A 17464-nucleotide genomic window follows, 5' to 3' on the forward strand; every position below is an offset into this window, starting at 1 on the left:
AGGCTCGGACCCAAAGTTCACTAACTTTACTGAAAAGTTAGTCCTAATAACCGCCCTAGGGCTCGGTCGTATTCTGGACCAGGCTCGGAAAGACTCCTCGAGCCCAAATCCCTTTAGGCATAAGCATTACTGTACCGCTGGCCGAAGGACTGAGCAATGGAGCTCGGCGAGCCGAACCTAAATCTGAACCCTGTGGCGGACGAAGTTGAGGCCATAGAGCCCATATCCTTGGAACCTAAAATGGATCCGAGCAGAGAAACTTCAGTCTATAACAGACGAGTTTCCAAAAACATATATTCATTTCAAAAGAAGGCCCGTAGGCCAAGTACAAAGATTCGGGCTCGGCCCTTACAAATGTGGGGACCATCCCGACTTAACAAAAAACAACAAAAATTACACTTTAAGACTCGAGTTCGACTACTTCGGCTCCAGCGGTGTCGGGAGCGGCTGGCTCAGCAGTCGGGACCTCTTCAATGGCCTCGGCGGCAGCAGGAGCAGCCTCGGGGGCGACCTCGGCGACTTCAAGGATGGCTTCGGCCGCCTCGGCCAGACCTCCCTGGTCGGCCTCCGGGGTGTCCGCCCCCGCCTCCGGCCTTTCAACCCCTGCTCCTGGTTGAAGCAGGTGTTGGGGTATGTGGAGACCATTGGTGATGAAGAGAATTGAAGGAGAATCAATTCTGCATAATTCTGTCTGGCGGACTGTCGGAGTCGACTCGAGCTACAGTCGAGTCGACTCGGGAACAGTCGAGTCGACTCGGGAACAGTCGAGTCGACTCGGGAACAGTCGAGTCGACCCGGGAGGAGAAAGGCCAGAAGACCGAGAAAACCATGTTTCTGTCTCGACTGTCAGAGTCGACTCGAGATACAGTCGAGTCGACTCGAAGCATCGTCGAGTCGACTCGAGCTACAGTCGAGTCGACTCTAGATCGTGCCAGTTTTGTCTAGACGTGCCAGAGTCGACTCGAACCACAGCCGAGTCGACTCGGGCTCGCGAAAAATCATACGGACGATTTTCTTTTGGTGTTTTTGGTGGCGTTTGGACGGCTATGATCATCTGAAGGTCTTGAGACTATATATAGGACTCATGAGAGCCCTAGGAGGTGAGATATTCAAGGATATTTTTGAGAGAGACTCTTGTTTTGTGCGGCTAGGGTTCTAGAGAAGAAGAGGATTGGGATCCTACTTCTTGTGCAAGGGGAATTCTGTGTGAATCTCTTGTAGAGCGATCGCGTGTGATCGTTCGGGTGTGTGCTATCTCTGTAATCTGTTCATCCTAATTGAGATTTGGAGCGGTGGAGGACGTAGGCTACTTGTAGCCGAACCTCGTTACATCTTTGTGTTTGCTTTGCTATTTTCTTCCTATTTCTTCTTCCTTTGGTTTGATAATCCGCTGCGGTGCTCAAGTGTTTTACCCTATTGATACCACGGGGTAATCTTTTGCCCTTCGTAGCGGAAGCGAAGCGGTGATCCTTGAGTCCGGTGTCGAGGGAGCGAGAGAGTGCTCATCCGTTTGCTTCTCTCTTTGCTTGTCCGACGTTGGTGGTTGTACCGGTGTGAGTGGGTTCCGGTGCGGGTCGCTGCCAACAGCAGGTTCACGTCAAAATCCGGGAGGAGTCGCCGCAGTTGGTTGCGGAAGTCCCGGAAGCCCTGAATCAGCCCGTTCACGCCCTCCTCTGCTAGGAGGTCGTGAAACTCCTCCGACTCCCGGAAGAGCATCACGGCGTTCTGAGCTTGCTCCCGAGCCTCGAGCTCCCGAGCCTCATGATATGCGGCCTTCCGCTCGAGGGTTCTTATTTTCCGCTCGAGCTCTAAGTGTCGGAGGCGGGCATTTCCCACCTCCTGCTCGCGGGAGGCCAGCGCCAGCTCGGCCTCGGCCAGACGAGCCTCTGCGGCGCGCACTTCAGACCTTGTCAGTGTATGCGCGCCCTTCTCCTCATCGAGCTCGGCGGTCAGAGCTCGGATTTCTTCCTCAGCTGCTCCCACTTTTGTTTGGAGCACCTGACGCTCGGCCTCGGAGGCCTGGCACCTCGCCTCGGCCTGTGCAGAAGCTGGGATCATCAGGCAGAGGACAGTTCCAGGGACACCACAACAAAATGGAGTTGCTGAAAGGATGAACAGAACAATTAATGAGCGTGCCAGGAGTATGAGGATACATGCTGGATTGCCACAACAGTTTTGGGCAGAAGCAGTTAACACTGCTGCCTACTTGATCAACAGAGGGCCATCAAAGAAACTTGAATTTAGAATTCCTGAGGAAGCATGGACAGCGAAGAAGATTGATTTGGCGCACTTACGAGTATTCGGTTGTACCAGTTATGTCCATGTTGATTCCAATCAAAGAAGCAAATTAGACGCCAAATCAAAGAAGTGCATTTTCGTTGGATACGGAGGTCAACAGTTTGGGTATCGTTTTTGGGATCCCGAACACAGGAAGATCATTCGTAGTAATGATGTGGTATTTAATGAGAAAATGCAGCAGAGCACTGAATCAGAAACAAAACCTGTTGAGCCGTGTTTTGTGGATCCTGAAGAGGAGTCTACAAATTCTGGTCAGAAGACTCAGTCAGAGCAAGAACCTGAAGTATTGGCACCCTCTCCACAACTAAGAAGGTCCACTCGTAGTACTCATGGGAAGCCTCCTCAAAGGTATGATGGGACTCTTAGTTATTTGCTGCTCACAGATAATGGCGAACCTGAATGCTTCACGGAGGCGTTGGAGGTTGATACCAGGAAGGAGTGGGAGTTGGCCATGGATGATGAGATGGAGTCATTGGAGCAGAATCAAACGTGGAATTTGGTGGATCTGCCCAAGGGGAAGAAAGCACTGTCAAACAAATGGGTTTACAGGCTGAAGGAAGAGCAGAATGGGAAGAAACGGTACAAGGCCAGGCTGGTTGTAAAAGGATTTCAGCAGAGAGCAGGTATCGACTTCACGGAGATCTTTTCTCCTGTAGTCAAGATGAGTTCTATTCGGGCGGTGCTGAGCATGGTGGCAGTAGAGAATCTTCACTTAGAGCAGCTTGATGTGAAGACAGCTTTTCTTCACGGAGATCTCGATGAGGAGATATATATGCAGCAGCCGGAGGGATACATTGCAGCTGGCACGGGTGACTTGGTTTGCAAATTGAAGAAAAGCCTCTATGGTTTGAAACAGGCGCCCAGGCAATAGTATCTCAAGTTCGATAGTTACATGCTTGAGATAGGATACAGGAGATGTCAGGAGGATCACTGTTGCTACTTCCGGGACTTCGGTACATCTTATATTATCTTGCTATTATATGTTGATGACATGTTAGTTGCAGGAGCTAGCATGCATGAGATTGCAAAATTGAAACTGAAGCTGTCAAGAAAATTTGCAATGAAGGATCTAGGAGCAGCGAAACAGATCCTTGGGATGCGGATCAGCAGAGATAGGTCTAAACATATCCTTAGACTATCTCAGGCGGAGTACATCAGCCGAGTACTCAAGAGATTCTACATGGAGGGTGCCAAACCTGTTGGCACACCACTAGGTGCCCACTTAAAGCTTTCAAAAGGACAAAGTCCGAAGACGCGGTTGGAGGAGCTCAATATGTCAAAAATCCCGTATGCATCGGGGTGGGGAGCTTGATGTACGCTATGGTCTGTACGAGACCTGACATTGCTCAAGCAGTGGGAGTTGTGAGTCGTTTTATGAGCTGCCCAGGCTTGGAGCATTGGCGTGCGGTCAAATGGATACTGAGGTATCTGAGAGGCACGGAGCACATATCAATGTGCTATGGAGGTTCTGAGATCCGGTTACAGGGCTTTGTGGACTCAGACATGGCAGGGGACTTGGACGGCAGGAGGAGCACGACAGGGTACTTGTTCACCCTGGGCAGTGGAGCCGTCAGTTGAATTTCCAGGTTGCAACCAGTTGTTGCATTGTCGACTACGGAGGCGGAGTATGTGGCAGCCACAGAGGCGTGCAAGGAACTAATATGGCTTCAGGGCTTGATGAAGGAGCTTGGGAAGGAGCAGAAGGATTGCATGTTATATTCAGATAGTCAAAGTGCAATTCATCTGGCAAAGAATTTAGCTTTCCATTCAAGGACGAAGCATATTGACATACGGTACCACTTTGTGAGGTCATTGCTCGAGCAGGGACTCGTTAAGTTGGAGAAGATTCATACAAGTCAGAATCCTGCAGATATGTTGACAAAGGTCGTCACGGTGGAGAAGCTGAGGAGTTGTTCAGCTTCTGCTGGTCTTCATGCTTGAAGACGTTGAGGAGGCATCGTACCTATCTCACTAGGATGATTCAGTTTCAGTGGGAGCACAGAGGAGAGCCAAGTAACAAGAGGATATACCCAAGGTCTCCAAGTGGGAGATTGTTGGGGTATGTGGAGACCATTGGTGATGAAGAGAATTGAAGGAGAATCAATTCTGCATAATTCTGTCTGGCGGACTGTCGGAGTCGACTCGAGCTACAGTCGAGTCGACTCGGGAACAGTCGAGTCGACCCGGGAGGAGAAAGGCCAGAAGACCGAGAAAACCATGTTTCTGTCTCGACTGTCAGAGTCGACTCGAGATACAGTCGAGTCGACTCGAAGCATCGTCGAGTCGACTCGAGCTACAGTCGAGTCGACTCTAGATCGTGCCAGTTTTGTCCAGACGTGCCAGAGTCGACTCGAACCACAGCCGAGTCGACTCGGGCTCGCGAAAAATCGTACGGATGATTTTCTTTTGGTGTTTTTGGTAGCGTTTCGACGGCTATGATCATCTGAAGGTCTTGAGACTATATATAGGACTCATGAGAGCCCTAGGAGGTGAGATATTCAAGGATATTTTTGAGAGAGACTCTTGTTTTGTGCGGCTAGGGTTCTAGAGAAGAAGAGGATTGGGATCCTACTTTTTGTGCAAGGAGAATTCTGTGTGAATCTCTTGTAGAGCGATCGCGTGTGATCGTTCGGGTGTGTGCTATCTCTGTAATCTGTTCATCCTAATTGAGATTTGGAGCGGTGGAGGACGTAGGCTACTTGTAGCCGAACCTCGTTACATCTTTGTGTTTGCTTTGCTATTTTCTTCCTATTTCTTCTTCCTTTGGTTTGATAATCTGCGGCGGTGCTCAAGTGTTTTACCCTATTGATACCACGGGGTAATCTTTTGCCCTTCGTAGCGGAAGCGAAGCGGTGATCCTTGAGTCCGGTGTCGAGGGAGCGAGAGAGTGCTTATCCGTTTGCTTCTCTCTTTGCTTGTCCGACGTTGGTGGTTGTACCGGTGTGAGTGGGTTCCGGTGCGGGTCGCTGCCAACAGCAGGTTCACGTCAAAATCCGGGAGGAGTCGCCGCAGTTGGTTGCGGAAGTTCCGGAAGCCCTGAATCAGCCCGTTCACGCCCTCCTCTGCTAGGAGGTCGTGAAACTCCTCCGACTCCCGGAAGAGCGTCACGGCGTTCTGAGCTTGCTCCCGAGCCTCGAGCTCCCGAGCCTCATAATATGCGGCCTTCCGCTCGAGGGTTCTTATTTCCCGCTCGAGCTCTAAGTGTCGGAGGCGGGCATTTCCCACCTCCTGCTCGCGGGAGGCCAGCGCCAGCTCGGCCTCGGCCAGACGAGCCTCTGCGGCGCGCACTTCAGACCTTGTCAGTGTATGCGCGCCCTTCTCCTCATCGAGCTCGGCGGTCAGAGCTCGGATTTCTTCCTCAGCTGCTCCCACTTTTGTTTGGAGCACCTGACGCTCGGCCTCGGAGGCCTGGCACCTCGCCTCGGCCTCCTCATATCCACGCTGATACCTCCGGGCCCGCTCCCGGTAGTCCTGGACGACGTGCATCAGCGTTTCTGTCTCATGCAAGTACTATAAAAGAGACGTAAAAAAAACATTAGGCGCTACGAGTAAAAATTTTCACAAATTACACGGACGAAAAAATTAACTTACCCGAACGGCATTGCAGCGGGTAGCGTCCATGAAAGCATTATAGCTCATGGACCGAATCCTGGCCTGGTCGGCCGGGAGCAGCGCGACCCGAAATATTTCGCGCGCCACTCGAGGGTTGTCGAGGGCTGAATCGCCCTCATATACCGACCAGACGGGTGCAAGGGGCACCCGCTCCCCCGAGCCTAATGGGCCTGGAAGGTCAGCACCGGTTGGCCTGGATGGAGCCGACCCCGAGGCCCCTTGACTGCTCCCCGGCTCGGAGCTAGAAGGCTGGGGTCGGACAAGCGGCTGATCTGACTGCCGCATCGCTGAAGCGGGGCGCGCAAGCGCGAGACCCGCAGGACTCCTCCCCTGGTCGGCAACTGAAGCATCCTGCCGACCAGGGACTTGTGCCAAGGGCACCGGGCTTGGGAGCACCACCAAAGCTCCCCGGGAGCCCGTGCCCCTGGAATTTGCGCCCTCACTCCGACCAGCCTCGGAGTGCGCGGGGCGAGAAGGGCCCGCCTCAGCCACTGCTGTCGCCAGGGCCGCCGAGGTCGCCGAGACCTTTGCCTTTTTCCTCGGCTCGGTGGGCTCGCCCGAGAGCTCGGCCGCCCTCTTCTGGAAGCGGGCGTAGAGGACCTCACTCTTAGTCACCATTTTTGCGATATCTGCAAAGGCAAGCAGGATTAGAACATTAGAACAGTAATAAAACGAAAAAGATACTGTTACTATCCTTACTGTGGGGACGCGCCGAGCTCAGGCCCACGTTCACCAGAGCGTCCTCACTTATGAGGCCGTTCAGTAAAATGCCGTCCCCGAGGCTGCGGATGGTGTCGACGATCCCCTGCTCGCGTGGAGAAAGCTGGGGGGGCTTATTGATAGACCTGAGCTGGGCCGGTCTCCACCTAGGGTCGTACCCCCATGACCGTTCGGAACCTAGGAAGAAGAATTTCTTCTTCCAGTCATGAATAGACGAAGGGGCACCATGAAAAAGTGGCCTACCCGCCCGAAGGACAATATAGAGCCACTCTCCGTCTTCCGGATTCGACTTTAAAATAAAAAGCCGCCGGAAAACGTTGACAGAGGTCGGAAACCGATAACTGTCCTCCAGGCGTTCGGAGCAAGTTGTGCCGGAACCAGTTGGTATACCGTCAACAACTCATTCACGAAGCCGTGAAGAGGAAATCGTAGGCCAGCCCAGAGTGATTCTAGATACACTCCGATCTGGCCTACCGGAGGATCGGTTACCCGATCCCCCCGCCTGGCGGGCTCCAAACGGAACCCGTGAAGAGGGAAAAACCACTATTCGGTCATTTCGACCTCCAGGACGCTCATGGTGGACTCGACTTCGCTTGGGATAGAACCCATTGGAAGAAAAGGAAGATTAGGAAGAAAAAGGAAGACCTGAGAGAGACGCCGGAGAAAAAAGAACTTCGGACTGTAAAAAGCTGGAAGAAGAAGGCAATAAGAAGAGGACGGAAGGCCAGGGGAGAGTTTATATAGACCTCCCCAACGGCCCGGATCAGCGAGAAAAACGCTGCATCCCGTTTGGATTACGACACGCGTCGGCCCGAAAGACAGAGCGCCGCATTTAACTCAGGTTGACGCTTCGGACACCGAAGCGCCCCATCGGATCGTGCGGCCCCATCATGAGCCCACGACGCGAGGACGCTTCGGAGAAAGCATCCCAATAATGAGATATTTCGAAAAGGAGGAGACGCCGCCTATTAAAGGCACCTCAAAGCGCCCGATAATTTAAAATGCGCAATAAATTAAAATTTTCGGAATCCGAAATGACCCAACTAAAGCTACTTCCCGCGCTCAAGCTGGAAGCCAGCTGGAACTCGGAAGTCGGGGGGTAGTGTTGGGGGAAAAACCCAAGTCATACCGCCACGGAGGCGCTCGGCCAAAGAGCAACGACCAGAAAGGCGCTCGGCGAAAGAGCGCCGACCAGGGTGGCGCTCGATTAGAGAGCGCCGACCAGAGGAAAATACCGGCAAGTAGAGGCGCTCGACCAAAGGGCGCCGAACAGAAGGGTGCTCAGCTAAGAGAGCGCCGATCAGAAGAGGCCCAACGAAAGCGCCAAGTAGAGGCGCTCGGTTAGAAGGTGCTCGCCCAAAGGGCGCCGACCAAAAGTACTAGAAGCAACCCCGCCACAGGGCGCCCCGCTGGGCGACCAGCTCGGCTCGGCATCCTTGCCGAGCCGATGCCCTCACCAAATACTCGATCTCCGCCTAATCTTTTAAAGATCTGACGGCTATATACACGACTCCACTACAACTTGCCACCTGCCGCCATCTCGGAGCCGTCAAGGCACAAGATCTCCGCAGGTATTTTGGCACGACCTATCATTAATGCACGAGACCCACTCAAGTCTCCGGAGCACTCAGTCATTTAATGAACACGGCCCAAGACGATCTCCGGATCGCTGAACCATCAAAGCATATGGCTCTCCCTGACCGCCGGTTCACTCGGTAATAAATGCACTTACCGTCTATGAACCCCAGGCCCACTACGGCCGACGGTTCAACCACTCCAACGGGTCTGGTCACCCACGACAACTCCCTGACTCCAGCCTGATTCGGCCTTATTGTCCACTACGCCATTAATGGGCCAAATCGTACCCAATTATCACAAAAGAAGACAAATTCCCCTGTCACCTCCCAGGTAACATAATACCCTTCTATAAAAGAGAACCTGGGAGGAAAGAGGAAGGGGACCGGAAGAAAAAAGAAGAAAACAGCACAGACACAATTGAACAAAATATTCTTTTCTTTGCTCTCTCCACATATCTGCCCCCTCTGACTTAAGCATCGGAGGGCCGGCGCCGGAAAGCCCGGCCACCGGCTCTTTTTTGCAGGACAGGACGCACTCTTCTTCGCTCACCCCCTCCACGGAGGACGCAGCCGGCCGGCGCACCGCCGTCCGCCCTCCCGGCAGCGGAGCTCCTCCTCCCCTGGTTTCGCGGCGGCCCCCGGGTCCAATTTCCAGCAATAGTTATGTTTCTCTTAGATGCTCTCCCGGAATCAGGGAAATATGCTTGTTTTCACAGCACTTTCATTGACATAATTAGAATACTGATTTAAACTCTTAAGTCAAAATATGGTGCAATATTTTTCTCAGAGAGATGAATGGTAACTTGCAGATGCCCACTAAATCTAGCAGCCTGGTAAAATTGCCCGAGATCAACAAGGAGTTACATTTCCCTCCTACTTCATTTCTCTTTATTAGCTGAAGTTGAAGCAGAAGTGATTTTTTTTCATTACTTGACATATTTGTATTAAATTTTTTGATGCAACTAATATCGTGCACGTGCGATGCACATGCCCAACCAATGGAAGAGATCGAGATTTTGAAATCATGGTGTACTGGCAGTATCTTCATCTCAGGCTTTTTTTCCTACCTCAATCATATGAGGTAGTAATAATATATATTTATGTTGAGAATGTACAAGAGATTACAAATAGGATGATAAGAAAGAAAAAACAAATGATCCCTAGTACCAATCTTAAATTTATGCTATTCAAAATTTAAAATTCAGAATTCAGAATTTCTCAAATCATGGATCCTTGATACGTGGTTTAAAATGAGACTAAAATGAAGATACAACTAATATAGTGAAAGCCGAATCTTATTAGAATAAGTATAGAAAGAAATGAATGATTAATAAATCAATTTTTAATGAAGAATAAGGAGAGATAAGTGGTAGAGCAGCTTTCAAAGAGGTTGGGGTTGGCCAGTGAGACATGCAATGGAGATAGAATAGACCTCCCTTTGAAGCTCTACTTTTCATCCTGAACTTGAATGAATCGTGTGCTCTATATTGGGATGTCGATTTGTAAAGAAGATTTAATTCCCCTTTTCTCTAAAACAAAGAAAAGTCTAAAAGATGGGTTAAATATTATAGTTGGGCTGGGTAAGGATTAGCTATCAATTTTCCTGATTAAAAAAAAATTATTTCAGGTTTTTTTTTGGAAACAAAGAATATTTTATGAAGAACGGTATTTAAAATAGGAGTGGAAAATATTGGCAAAATTAAGATACTTTTATATTAGGGTTAGGATATCATGCAAAATTTTACATTAAGAAACAAAGATATCAAACCAAAATTGTATGGGCTTAGACTATGGGATCTAATTCATGTTCGATCCGTTTACATTTTGACCTTCAAATCCAAACTCATTTTCAGTTCCTATCTTATATTTTTCGAGAGAACAGTTTGTTTAAAAATCAAATGAATTAAATCACTAAAATTTGATTTAGATGGTACAACCTTTGACGAGGGATAGGAGTTCGATCCCAAAAAGCTTTGGTCCTTACTCTTAACTCCACGTTTCACGAACAGTGCTTGATATGCTCGGAGCCTAGACTGCAATCTAAGCGGATGTGAGGTAGATCTAAAATGCTCTATGGATGACTATGATAGATATTCCTTCAAAGTATTAGATTTTTTTTAATACCCATGAATATATTTACTTTCGATTGGTTAAACAAATCTGATTTTAAAGAAAAAGATAAAATTTTAGACCAAACATGTAGGTTTTGATGTAGACCGAAGAAACAGAGGATTTTTTGGTTTTTTTATTTTTTAATACAGCGGTAACTCACACCATACATAGCAGGAGTATATTTATTAAGCATGTGCGAGGAAGGAAGCAGACTCATGACTCTTTCAGCGAAACTCTCTTGAGTGGTGCAGAGTAATGGAGGATTTCTTCGTCCTTCAACAATTGGTTTAACGTTCAAACTAAGACAGTAGTGTTTAAATTTCCATGTTGAGTGCTCCCATCATTGAATTCAAGTGGAATCAATGACCAACTCCTGGATATTCGACCGTTGCCGACCAAGAAGTGGGCCCTTGTCCCTTAATATTCGCCCACTCCAACCCACACGCTAACCTTGTGGACTTCTCTTTTCCTTATTTTCCTTTTGGGTCGGCTGTTCCACACAAACAAATATACTTGGTAGATGGATATCCGTTTCTTGGAAAGTATTAGCAACTTATGAAGGGAATCAACAAGAGAATATAGCAAGTTGGACTTCAACTACAAGAAACTATTCTCCATGCACTACTTTATACCCATCCCACCCTATGCACACCTGGCTCAAGCTTCTCCACTGGCCTAAACCACGCCTAATGAAACTTGGACAGATTAAAACAAGAATCAATATCTTTCAAAATCGAACCTGTCCTAGATTAAGGAGGCAGATGTTAATACTATCCGAATCACGGTCCGGCGGTTGGCTGATGAGTTAAAGAGGCACCGACCGAGATGGACCTAATCCTCACCAATTATGAGTCCTATCCACACAAAAGTGGATACAATGCATTGTATTTTCCTAGTTTTTGTCGCTCCTTATCCTGAAAAATACTACTTCGTAAGGGGTCCACCTTACAGAGAAGCTCCATAGGATTCTCTGCAGTGCAGTTTTATGCAGCACTGGAGATGGATAGCCATCAAATAAGATGCACTGTGTATAATAATACATAAAGTCATCTTGTTTGATGGATGCCCATCTTCTTATGGTGGTCATCGGTAGACCTATGCTCGACTTGCAAATTAAAATATTTTTTTGCTCAATAGCCTTTTTATTAAATAACATCTATGGGAGTGGCCCATGGATCGATTTTTTATAAAATATATATATATATATATATATATATATATATATATATATATATATATATATATATAAAATATTCTATAGAAAAGTTAGAGGGTCCACCGTAGCCCATCATTGGAACAAATGGCAGAAAAAGCTCTTCGTAGTTGACGTATGGCATAATAAAAGATTAGTGCGCTCCACATAATTGGTGCAAACTTTTTTTTTATTGTTTTGGTACATCGGCTGCTCACACTAATCGCATATAGGCAGGTGCAAACTTCTTGAACGCCCTTTCCCTAAGTCGGGAAGATTTGAGTTTTATTCGACATCGGACCGTGTGCTCTGTGGACCATGCAGCGCATGCTGTACGCGTGTGAGACCACACGAGAGTACGTATCCAGTCTCCCATCCTTTGGTGCAGCCACAGGCTGCCACGAGGCAACTAGGGCACTGAAAGGTTGTGCTTGGTGTGACGAAGAATATATACACGAGGGGAAGGTGATGTAGTTCACATGGCAGCACTTGAGGAAGATGACAAGTCTGAGGATAAGGAGGTAAAAGTCGGATATACTCGGCATTTTATAAACACAAAAGGGAGAAAAAAAAAGAAGAAAGAAATTTGAGAACTCGATGTAGAAAACAGTAGAAAAAGATGTGATTGAGGAGACGTGGATCTCCACAAATGGAAGCTTGGAGAGATAGCCACAGAGATCCTCTACGTAGTTTAAGGGAGATAATTTTGAGCATTTAGCTAAGACAACGGGGATAAATATCTCTCTCAATCTTTTAAGCAATAAAGGTAGAAAAAATGATTTAGGATTCTCTATGGTGTGCGATTTATACTATAGAGTGTTGTATAGTGTTGGATAGCCACTATCGGAAGTTAGATGGCACATAAGACTATTTTGTTTGATTATCGTTCATCTTTTCTACGTAAGTTGAGGGAGATAATTTTGAGCATTTAGCCAAAGCAAGAGGGATGCATGTCTCTCTCTATCTTTGAGCAATAAAGGTGGGAAAGATGGTTCACGATTCTCTGTGGTGCGCGATTTATATTACAGAGTGTTGTGCAGCATCAGATAGCTACTATCAGAAGTTGGACAATACATATAAGACTATTTTGTTTGATTACTGTTCAGTTTCTGATGATGGCTATTGCATGTTGTACAATATTCTGCGGTGTATATTGACGATTCATGCTTGAGAAAGATTCGCTTGAAAGTGCCTGTGAAGACCCGAACTGAAGTCGGCAAGGAGTGCCGACTTCAGTTGGGTCATCGTGGTTTGCCCACGAAGACCACGCCGGCCGAACGGCCAGCGAGATCTCCGCACCACCCCCCCTCTTCCCTCTTCCCCTCTTCCCTCTCCCTCTCTCTCTCTCCCTTCTCTCTTCTCTGAGAGCCCCAAACCTTTTCCATTTCATTTTTCCTTCTCATTTTTTTTCCCTCTTCTAGAGACGGTCGTCGGAGCCGTAGGTGCCGCCGGAGCCGCCAACGCCGTCGGGAATCCATTCCCCGACAACCGGAGGTGAGGAAGATAACTTATTTACTATTTTTTTTATGAATTTAAGGGGAAAGGAATGAGAGTATGTTTTCGGTTTCACTTCCCTATTTCGGAGATGATTTTTTTGTAGGATTCGTCCGACCAACGGTGGCCGGTCGGGGTCAATCCGGCCGAAACCAGTTCGGCCAGAGGTGGGCGAACGGAGGCCGGGCTTCCTAGCCTCGGTCCCTCCCTTCCTCCCTTGCTTCCTCTTCTTCTTCCCTTCTTCTTTCTCCGCCCGGCTCGGGACAGCGGCGTGGCCGACGGCGGCTGGCCGAGCACCGCCGCCGAGGGCCACGGTCGGCCGCCGAGGACCGACCGGAGCCACCAGCCACCCCCCCTCCTTCTCTTTCTTCTTCTTCTTCTTCTCCTTCTTCCTCTTCTTCTTCTTCCTCTTCTTCTTCTTCTTCTTCCGGCTGGGTGCTTTCCTTGCATCGTTTTCTGTGCCCTGTTGGTGTCTCAAACCAGGCACAGATGAACTTTGGGTGTTTCCTTGCATCGATTTCCGTGCCCTGTTGGTGTCACAAACCAGACACAAATGAACTTTGATCTGATTGAACCATCTTCTGACTGTGGATCTGGTCTAGACTTGGGTTGGTCTAATTTGAGTGTAATCTGGTTTGTTAAGATTTAATCTAATCTGGTCTGGTCAGACCTGGTTTGGGTTGGGCTAGGGACCTGTTTTTGGGCTGAGTTGGGTCTGATTGGATTTGTGGGCTGGTTTGGTATGGGCCTGAGATCTGATCTGAACCTGTTATCCGGTTTGGTTCAATTGGGCCTAATCTGTTTTGGGCCACAATTGACTTGGGTCTAAAGGATTCTGATTTTAGGGTATATGTTTGATCTTGGGGGCCCATTCTTGGATTTATGAACTTAGGAGTTTAAGGGGTTGAAATTAGTTTAAATTATGTTTCTTAATTAATTAAATAATTAATATTTATGTTTAATCAGGGGTTCGTGATATCTGTGGCAGGGATCTTTTAAGCGAACCCAGGTAGGTGACTTATTGCTTTAAAATCGAATTATAACATGTATCTTGCATATCTTGATGTTATGATTTATTCTTGGCATTATGTGTTAGAATTAGAATTAAATATTTATTTTTTTTATAAACTGTTATGTGACTTATTATTGGGAGCATGTTCATGACTTTGATTTGGAAATTCACGATGTGGAAAATTTATTTATTGATTTTTAAAGACCGCGTGACTATAGTCTAGACCCCGCCAATGGGATGATACGTTGGCCCTGTCGACTTGTACTGAGGAACTGGTTCCGACACCGTGACCACCGGTGATAGAATAGTGGCGGCACAGGGGTGCGTTTTGCTCTGCGGAGCGGCTCAGTGGAGCGTGAGATTGGCACCAGGGGGTGCGGCACAGTGGTGCGTTGGCTCTGCGGAGCGTGAGATTGGCACCAGGGGGTGCGGCACAGTGGTGCGTTGGCTCTGCAGAGCGTGAGATTGGCACCAGGGGGTGCGGCACAGTGGTGCGTTGGCTCAGTGGAGCGGCTCTTCGGAGAGTTGTATTGGCACTTCGGTGTAACCATGCCACTGGGTGATGTGGCCGTAGTCATGCGGTTGAGATATTTTGAGTCTCGGATCGGGTTTACAGATTATTGTGTGGATTTTTGGATTTATGAGTTTAGCTGCTTTTATATGCATTATGACATGTTATATGATGACTTTATTGCATGATGTCGCCTACTGAGCTGTTAGCTCACTCCTATTATTTATTTTTTTTTTCAGGTGATGGCATGTGATTATAGGGATTACGGGATGGAGTGGTCATGATGTAGTTAGCTAATGGATATGGACTTTTCCTTTTGACATATGTATATATTTATGGACATTTGAATTGAAAACTGGAATTTATCTTTGTTTAGTTATTGATGATTGATCTGATTTATCTGCCTTGCGCGCCTGCGGGGTCCGCCCTGCAGGTGCGCGGCGTCTGCTCGCGCCCCGGGCCCCGGGTTCGGGGCGTGACAGATTTATTGGTATCAGAGCTTAGGTTAACGATCACTAGGGACATCAGAACAAAAAAAAAAAAAAAAAAAAAACAATAACTAATGAAAACCCTAGGAGCATAGGGACACATGTGAGGAAATGAGAGTGGGGTAGTAAACTCATAGGAAGATTTTTTTGACTTAACCCTAACTTGTGGTATTATGTCTGTATCAGGATGCCGCCCCGCCGTACTCGTATACCACCTCGTCGTCTGATTGAGACGATGGGAGATGATCCGGCGACTCCTCGCCCAGCTGAGCGAGTTCAGGAAGAGGAGATTGCTCCGACAGTTTTAGACCGACCAGAACAGGATCAGGCGGGAGGATCGACCCCAGTATTGGAACTGGTCAGGGAGGTGATTGAGCTGGTCAGACAGCAGAGGGACCCACATCCACAGCATCCCTCTGCTAGCTCGTCGGATCAGGGGAGGAGCATTGCAGAATTCCGGAAGTTGGCTCCTCCGGCCTTCAAGGGAACTACCGATCCCCAAGAGGCCGAATGGTGGATAGATGAGATGGAGAAGGCTTTCAGGGCCATGGGTTGTACTGAGGAGGAGAAGATCAGATTTGCCACCTATATGCTTCAGGACCGGGCTCATCATTGGTGGGAGTCTGTGGAGAGGACTATGATGCAGGATGCAGGATATGTGACCTGGCCGGGATTCCGCATGGCCTTCTACTCCAAGTATTTCCCTTCCAGTCGTATCAGGGAGTTGGAGAGGGAGTTTCTGAGTCTCTCTCAGGGGAGTATGACTGTGGAGGATTATGAGGCTGAGTTCGATCGACTGTCACGTTTTGCACCATCTCTTGTCCAAGACCCTAAATCTAGGATGAGTAGATTTGAGGAAGGACTGAGGCCTCGCCTGCGTCAGGGTTTAGCTGCTGTTCACTCGACTGATTATGATGACCTAGTTGACAGAGCTAAAAATATGGAGATCATCTGGAAGGAGACACAGGATGCTCAGAAAGGGAAGTCAAAGAGGACCAGGGACTTTGATTCTGACGGTGAGCGGCATCTGCGCCGACCTATGCAGTTCCGTCCAGGAGCAGGGCAGCGAGTTCCATATGGGAGGACTGCACCGGATCGCAGGGGGATATCAGGAATGTGCTTCAAGTGTGGCCAGACTGGACATAGAGCTGTTGAGTGTCTTCAGACACGGCCTGGTATTGGGGCATGTTTCAGGTGTGGTCAGCAGGGCCACCGGATAGCTGAGTGCCCTCAGACTCAGACAGTTTCTGGAGTTTGTTTCGGGTGTGGTCAGCCGGGTCACAGGATTTCCAATTGTCCTCGTACTAGATCTGCGCAGAGGCCACCGAATTCTGTAGCTCCTCAACGACAGACTTCCTTTACTCCAGTACAGGCCACCCAGTCAGCTGTCCTCAAGCAGCAGAGGGGAGGAGGATCTCGCACCCAGGGACGGGTATATGCACTGACACAGCAGGATGCTCAGGCATCCAACACGGCAGTGACAGGTACCTTATTAGTACATTCTACTTATGCATATGCACTATTCGACTCAGGGGCCACACACTCTTTTATTTCATCTACATATGTGCATAAGCATGATATATTTTGCTCACCCTTGGAGAGGGAATTATGTGTGAGTACCCCAGCTGGGGGTAAGATGATCACCTCACTGATATGCAAGTCTTGCCCAGTAATTGTAGAGGGTAGAGACTTGAAAGCTGACCTTATTGTCATGGACTTACATGAATTTGATTTAATTCTGGGTATGGATTGGTTAGCTATATATCACGCTACCATTGACTGCTTCTCGAAGCGGGTGACTTTCCGAATCCCTGACATTGAAGAGTTTTATTTTGTGGGTGATGGAGGGTGTGTCTCCCCTCAGATAGTGGCAGCCTTACAGGGTATTCGGTCTCTCAGGAAGGGGTGCTCTGTGTATATGGCAGCCGTCATGGATTCTGAGCAGTCGGAACAGAAAATTGAAGACATACCCGTGGTCAGGGAATACCCTGATGTTTTTCCTGATGAGCTTCCTGGTTTACCACCAGTTAGAGAGGTGGAATTTGCCATTGATCTAAACCCTGGTACGGCACCCATATCTAGACCTCCTTACAGAATGGCCCCGGCTGAACTAAAAGAACTGAAGGAACAGTTGCAGGAGCTATTGGATCTGGGTTTCATTCGACCCAGTGTCTCTCCTTGGGGTGCACCAGTGTTATTTGTGAGGAAGAAGGACGGCAGTATGAGGCTATGCATTGATTTTCGGGAAATTAACAAAGTGACTATCAAGAACAGGTACCTCCTACCCCGGATTGATGACTTGTTTGATCAGCTTCAGGGTGCCCAGGTGTTTTCAAAGATTGATCTGCGATCTGGATATCATCAGTTGAGGATAAAGGAGTCTGATATAGCCAAGACTGCCTTCCGCACCAGATATGGCCATTATGAGTATCTGGTGATGCCTTTCGG

Source organism: Phoenix dactylifera, chromosome 13 (assembly GCF_051530095.1).
Source record: "Phoenix dactylifera cultivar Ajwa chromosome 13, Ajwa_hap1_PhDact_Kaust_v1.1, whole genome shotgun sequence".
NCBI lineage: Eukaryota > Viridiplantae > Streptophyta > Magnoliopsida > Arecales > Arecaceae > Phoenix > Phoenix dactylifera.